Source organism: Chenopodium quinoa, unplaced genomic scaffold, assembly GCF_001683475.1.
Source record: "Chenopodium quinoa cultivar QQ74 unplaced genomic scaffold, ASM168347v1, whole genome shotgun sequence".
Lineage (NCBI taxonomy): Eukaryota > Viridiplantae > Streptophyta > Magnoliopsida > Caryophyllales > Amaranthaceae > Chenopodium > Chenopodium quinoa.
This window is the reverse complement of record NW_018743327.1, coordinates 721,648-728,519: the sequence shown is the minus strand read 5'-3', so window position 1 is coordinate 728,519 and position 6,872 is coordinate 721,648. Positions and strand designations below refer to the sequence as shown.

At 31.9% G+C, this 6,872-nt stretch overlaps 1 pseudogene; it reads right to left on the bottom strand.

Annotated features, from left to right (window-relative positions):
• Positions 1 to 2: 2 nt before the first annotated feature.
• On the bottom strand, positions 3 to 1,916 carry LOC110737443 (annotated as a pseudogene).
• Positions 1,917 to 6,872: the final 4,956 nt, after the last annotated feature.

Sequence of the window (6,872 nt, the reverse complement as noted above, 5' to 3'; positions counted from 1 at the left end):
ATTGGAAACTGATGCTTATGTTGTTGATTGTTGTTCCCATTTAAGGCCATCCCTTGAGCTAAAAAGGCATTTTCTATTTGGAACTGAGACACCTTTGGTTGCATCTGATTATGATCCTTCATTGCATTTATGTTCATTCCTTGGGAAGCATTGTTTCCGAACATAGCACCTTGGTTAACAAAGCTTCCACCCATCTGGTTATTTTCCATAAAGGTTGCATTCCCTGCACTGACATTCTTGCTCTGCGGGGTGCTAGTATCGTACACTGACATCAGATTGCTTATCAGATTTTGACCATCTTCAGGAATTTCAAGGCCAGAAACACTGAAGGTAGCCGGTGCCTGATTCTCAGATTGGAGAGGCATCTTCTCCTGTTGTGCAAAGGATGTAGGAAAGTTTGAAGCTTCAATGCTATTTCTCTGGAAATTGGTTGCTCCAACACCGAGAGTAGAACTAAACTTGTATGGGCAGTTCTGTTGGTGATTATTTCTTGAGTTCCGATCAAGGAAACCAAGACGGCTATCCCCATATGGGCATTGAGGATTACTCGCAAACAAATATCTTCTGATCCATCACCATATGAGACCCAGAAGATGGCTGCTTCCTCTTATCAGTTAAACTCTGAAACATGGGTATCATTCGTATCAATAACCTCTCCCTTAATCACAGAAGTCATCAATAGGTTAGAAGTCATCATAGGATTAGAAGCCATGAATTTCTCCCTCTCTGCGCCAACACCAAAATTGAAGAGATTGATATTCTGTGGCTTGCTGTCATCCACTTCACTGTTATGATCAGTTTCAACCCCTTCAACATCATAGTCACTAGTATCACTGATGACCAAGGACCCACCACCACCAGCAGTTGGAGGTGGCATCGATCAGGATAGAGTTTCCGTGCCAAAGCCTCTTCCTGATTGATGATGGCAAGCCATGTCGCACTTTCTTTGGCTGTCATCTTATCCTGCAAGCACTTGGACTGACGAACAAGCTTCCTGATCTTTGCTATATCAGGTGACATATGCTTGATGACAGCTGTAAGAACGCTTACCTTCCACGCCTTCTTCAGATCATGAGGTTTCTTAATATGGTGGTGCTCCTTGATCCTTTGGGAGGCCCAACTGAGGCCACCATTCTTCATTTCCAGAAGGCCACCAGGGTGGGGGAACACCTTTCTCCAGGGGAACCGCCTCTGCGGTGGATCACAGTGTTGCATCAGAGCTGATAATAGAGATCCAAGTGTAGTGTCTTGGAGCTCCTGCAAGGGTGTGCGGAGTCGATGCCAAAGCATTGCAGTCCTCTTCGCTCCCTGGGAGGGAATGATCTGCTTGATACTTGGCAATGGCTGCAGGACCATTCCTGTCAAATCGAACTTTTTCTTTCCACCAGGCTCGCAGATTGTCAGAGGCTCCGCTAACAGGTTTTCCCTTCTCAGGAATAATCCCATAAACAAAACCCTGGGCCTTACAGACCTCCATCATTTTCAGCATGTATTTCAGAATCCCATCCTGTGCCCTTGACATCTTCTTCCTACGAGCCTGCTCCTGTGACTGACGCTGCTTAGCTGCATCAACTCCTTCTTTGGCCTTATCTTTGCTCTGCTCCTTAAGCTTCTTCAAAAGCATCCTGTCTCTCCACATACGCCGCTCAAGCTCATCAACATCTACCTCTTCATCAGAGTAGTCCTCATCACCAGTCCCTTCTTGTTCAGCTTCACGGCCAGCTTCTCCCCTCCTCCGTCATGGAAGGGGGAGGAGCAAAGAAATCAAAGCTTGAACAAAAAACCCATATCATCAAGCAAACCCATTTTCGCCGATGAAATCATCTTCAAAGACCTCTAAGAAACTAAAAGACACTAGCAACAGATGCCTAAATGAATGACCGACGACTTGTTAAATCGCTTCGGTGAAGGTAAAGTCAAAATAATCTCCCTACTTATAGAAGAAATTCCACCAAAAAAGAAAGAAATATACGGGGGTTTTATTTGCTCAGCCTGCAAAATGCAAAATCAAGCAACCCACATATAAATATAAAAGTTACGATATTCAAAGAGATTGGATTCAATGAACAAGAAAACATTTAATTTAATGTTACGCCAAATTTTACACATTTTAAATTAAAGTCTATTTATTACCGAGATTTGAACCATAATTATTAACACGTATTTTACAGCTTGCTCATAAAACTCTTCACATCTAAATAAGCTCAAATATCACCTTTTAAAAAAACATAAATTATGCAATAAACACACTATTCCAAATATTTAGAAAACAAACCGATGAACTTCACAAATTTTATTTTATTTTTTTTTTTTGAAATTCCCAAATTCACAAGTATTGCAAAATCAAAATTTAAATATTTTTGAACTTCAAATTTTATCCTAGAGTAGTCTTTAACTTAATTACATCAATTGACGCGTGAATTATGCATAGATAATCCATATGAAGTACAAAATGATGTAAATAAAGGTTATGATTAATTGTGTGAAAAACAAGCATTAGAAAGATAAAGAATTGACCAATAGATCCAAGTGTGGAGAATCTGTTAATTATAAACTCAAGGAATTTAATAATATTTTCTAAATGATTAATTAGACAGCCATTTCCAGCATATATAACGCATTTATCAAGCAAGTCAAACTCACTTCATCATTTTACAAGCAATTTAAACTCATTGAATTAACAATTTTTAACCTCTATTTACCCAAGAGCCAATCTCACACATACTTTAATGTGACACATCAAAAAGCTATCCCCAAATAAAGAGAAATTATATGTGATCGAATAATAATTATCGACCGTCTCAATTTAGCCTTTTCCCAAATCATATCAGTTGATCAAAACATTCAAATAAGAAGCTTTTTGCTATAAAAAAAAAAAAAAAAAAATCAAACACACAAATTATTTAATTTTAAAGAAACAAAATGAACCCAATGGCCACTTTATAAAGTTATGAAATTGGTATCGATTGGTCATAAGTAATATCTTTTTATGATAATCAAAATAAATAAATAATTATAACACACAAAAAATCATGTCATAAAATTTAGGAATCATAAAAATAAATTAAAAAAAAGCACCCAAAAATAGATGATTCCCAAATATATCCCTCAAAATAAAAATTGAACCAACAAACACCAAGAACAACACCAAAATAAATCAAAATAAAAATAAATTAATCTAACCAATTATTCACCAACAAAAATTGAATCAAAATAAAATAGATCCAAATACATAAAAAAGAAGCTAAGATTATTACCTCTACGTTGCTCCCATGGATGATCTCAAACTCTAGTAAAGGTGAATGCTTTTAGAGAGATAAAGTAGAGAGAGAAAGAGAAGAGCTTTTTTCTCTCTTTTTTGGTATGGTGGTGGACAAAATGGAGAGGGTAAGAGAGAGGAAATGAAGATTGTGGGGTTGTCTAAGATGGTGGACAGTATCTTTTGTTTTGTAGTATTTATATAATAATATTCATAAAATATATTTTTTTAACTAGGGTTAGTTGACTAAGGGTTATTATTACATTACATGTAAAATACCATCTTTCATTTTGAGTGATTTTATTGGGTGTGATGCATCCCTACACATTTTCCCATCTTTGTAAAATCTCTAGCCACACATCTTGGAGGAATATGCTTGCTCTTGATTTTTTAAATATTATTAATTTTTGTTTTTCTCCCAAGGATGTAATATAATAATGTTATATATTAGGTTTATGATTAATTAAGGATTTTTGTTTAAAGTTTAACTCTTTTTAAATATAATATAATAAGTTTACTGTCAATTTTGAGTTCTTAAGGTTTACCTTGTATTTTGAATATTATTTAGTGTTATTTTAATACAGTGGAAGTGATTTTATTCGTTGAAAATTATGTTAGAAAAATGACTAATTTAGTAATGCAATATGTGATAATTATTCATTATATTAAACTTGTTATTCAGTGGATTAGGGTTGATGTGGGAGCGTCATCTTTACTTTTCTTCCTTTTTAGTTACAGATTCACCGTGTAAATACATCTTCTAAACTGATTTTTTTTAATATAAACAATAACTCGTAAAAAAAAAAAAGTCAAATTCGATCAGTTATACTTGAAGGTCTAAGATGAAAATTAGTTACGGAAATGATGTTAAACTCCAGTTTTTGATATTATTGTTGTATTTTTACTAACTAGTTACCCGAATGAACTTAGAGACTTTCTCTATTACAAATCTAGCTTGATTATTTTTATTACATATTCTCATATTTGGGAAATTCCTAAATTGTGCCCTATGGTAGTTCATCTTATAACAAGTATAACACTTCTAAATTTATATGAATTTGGATGTTGAACCATGCTACAATATTTTTTATGAATGGAGAGTTCATTGTTAATTCTACAACGAGGATAAATTATTCAAAAAATAATTGTTAATTTAATTAAATATGAAAATTTGATATTTCATCCATGGTAAAGCTCTCCTTTGGCTGATTAATAATGGTTTTTTTTTTCCTACTAGAGATAATATTTGGTATCAAAACTATGATTTTCTAATTCTTATTTTTCATTATGTAATAATTATAAGAAATCACAATATCAAGTTTCTACCTTAGAAAAAGAAAATCTAAAAAATTTTGGTATTCTCCGCCCTCATTTGCTGTCTTGGCTTAGTATTGATTTATTTTTTAATGGGTTTTTGGATCTTTGAAGTAAAACAAAACCTTTTGGTTGACACTTTTTAATTGTCAACTCCTTCTCGGTTAATCGTGAAACTAACAACGCAGTTATGTAGTAGATTATGTTGCTGCCTCTTTTTAGATAGACACAGTTTAATACGAAGTAATAACACTATATTTGTCCTAATCTCATGTATTTTACCTTTTGATCAATAACATAGTATTTAATTTTCTAAAGCAATTTTAAATAAATTTGATATGTCATATGCTTAAGTTTATTGTTCCATTATTTAAATAAAAAATAAAGGTGGCAATTAAGTTATGAAAGTCTTGGTGGAAGTAATTAGTCATTATAAATATTATAATACTATATATATAGGAAAATTTGCTCAATATTAGGCATCGATCTCCATGTTAGTTGAGTTTTTGTAAATAAAACTATATAGTTTGATGTTTCAAAAGTGTATATCTTGATGACATAATCTACCTTAGCTTCTTTTTTTAAAAAAAAAAATTACTGCTATTTGCACACAATTTAAGGAAATTGGAGGGACTGTGTTAATATAATAAGTGGGTTTAAGAAAAATGTGCATAAAGTAAGCAAGGGTCGTATAACAGTTGGACGAGTATTAAAAACATGGATAAAGAAAGAGAGAGTGAGTGAATGAAAGTTTATAAATATTGCTAATGAAAAGAAAGCAATATAGTAGAAAGGATTTGTCAAATTCAAATATACATACATATGTAAAGTCATTAGGTGAATTATCGTGTTTGGATTAGTTAATTTATGTCAAACAATTTAATGTACGTTTAAAAACTATAATTATCAGTCACAACAAACTCATGACCCGTATTGCTTAATTTTTGTACTTATCATGCACTTTTACCATAAAATGCAAATAATTCCATAAATATTTCATGTAATCTGACATAGAATAGATGATCTGATTAATGTTGGCTTATATCACACTATTTAATATAGGATTCACATATCGCGCACTTCAATAATTTTGTGTAAAGTATCCGTTATTTCATATTAGGTCTAGTTGGAACCATAAGCTTCAATAATAATAAATAATAATTCAATAAAATACCTACATGACTACATATATATTTAAAAAAACGAATAATTTTTAAGCCATTTTTTAAATTTACTGCATGACTTCATTTGTTCAATTTCTAAAGGATAACCAAGTTAGAATTCTATAAAGATCGAATTATATTATTTTATTCTTATATAAAAATAAAATTTTCATTGTAATAGCTAAAATTCCTCAAACAAACAATGAAACCCTAAGAATAATTTTCTTATTATGATCCAAATAACACTCATTAAAAAGTAATAAGTCCTAAAATCAAAGACAAAATAGTTTCATTTCAATTATATAATATATACTATATATATATCAAGTTAAGATAGTAAGGTAAAGAGAATAATGAAATTAGTTGTTGAGGTAGAAAAATTTCTCTCTCTCAATTATAAAATTTATTATTAAAATTCAAGAATTTCAAAAAAAAAAAAAAAATCAAAATTTTACTTTCATCAAAAACATCCAAACGTGAAAAGCTCGATCAAATATCCATTTCCCTAATTAGACCATTGATTACATGATTTGTATTGAAATATTTTAGTTTCTTTAAGGCGGCGTAGTTGAGATATAGGAGATAGTTATACATGGCTTGAGTATAGATCGAGATGAAGGAGATAATTAGAACATGAGAGAAACTCACCTCTTTCTCTATTGTAGGAAACTTCTCATGATGGGATCAATCATTCCAAGATTGCTCACTATCAAGTAAAATTATTAATCAAACCACATCTAAGTATGAAAGCTCCCAAAAAAGAAATTAATCCTTGATATATATAGTATATATTATATAATTAAATTCGTTTAAAGTGATCATTATGGGTGTTACATTATGCTTATTGAGTTCTTGCGATTCAACTTAGAATCCTTCTCCAATAAAGACTTCCATGAGCTCTCTAATCCATAAACATGGCATGCAATCAAATTAAGGTAATGGTAATGCCTTACGTGAACCACCTTCTAGTTTATGACATTTACCAAATGTATGCGAATTTAGAACTAATAATACACCTTTAAAAACTTCCTAGGAATTAAAGTCACCTAATTCATAATACTCCTAGATTATAGCCAAATTACTCACTTACCTATAGAGTATCTAAGCATGCAAGCTCCATGCCCCATATGCCTTTA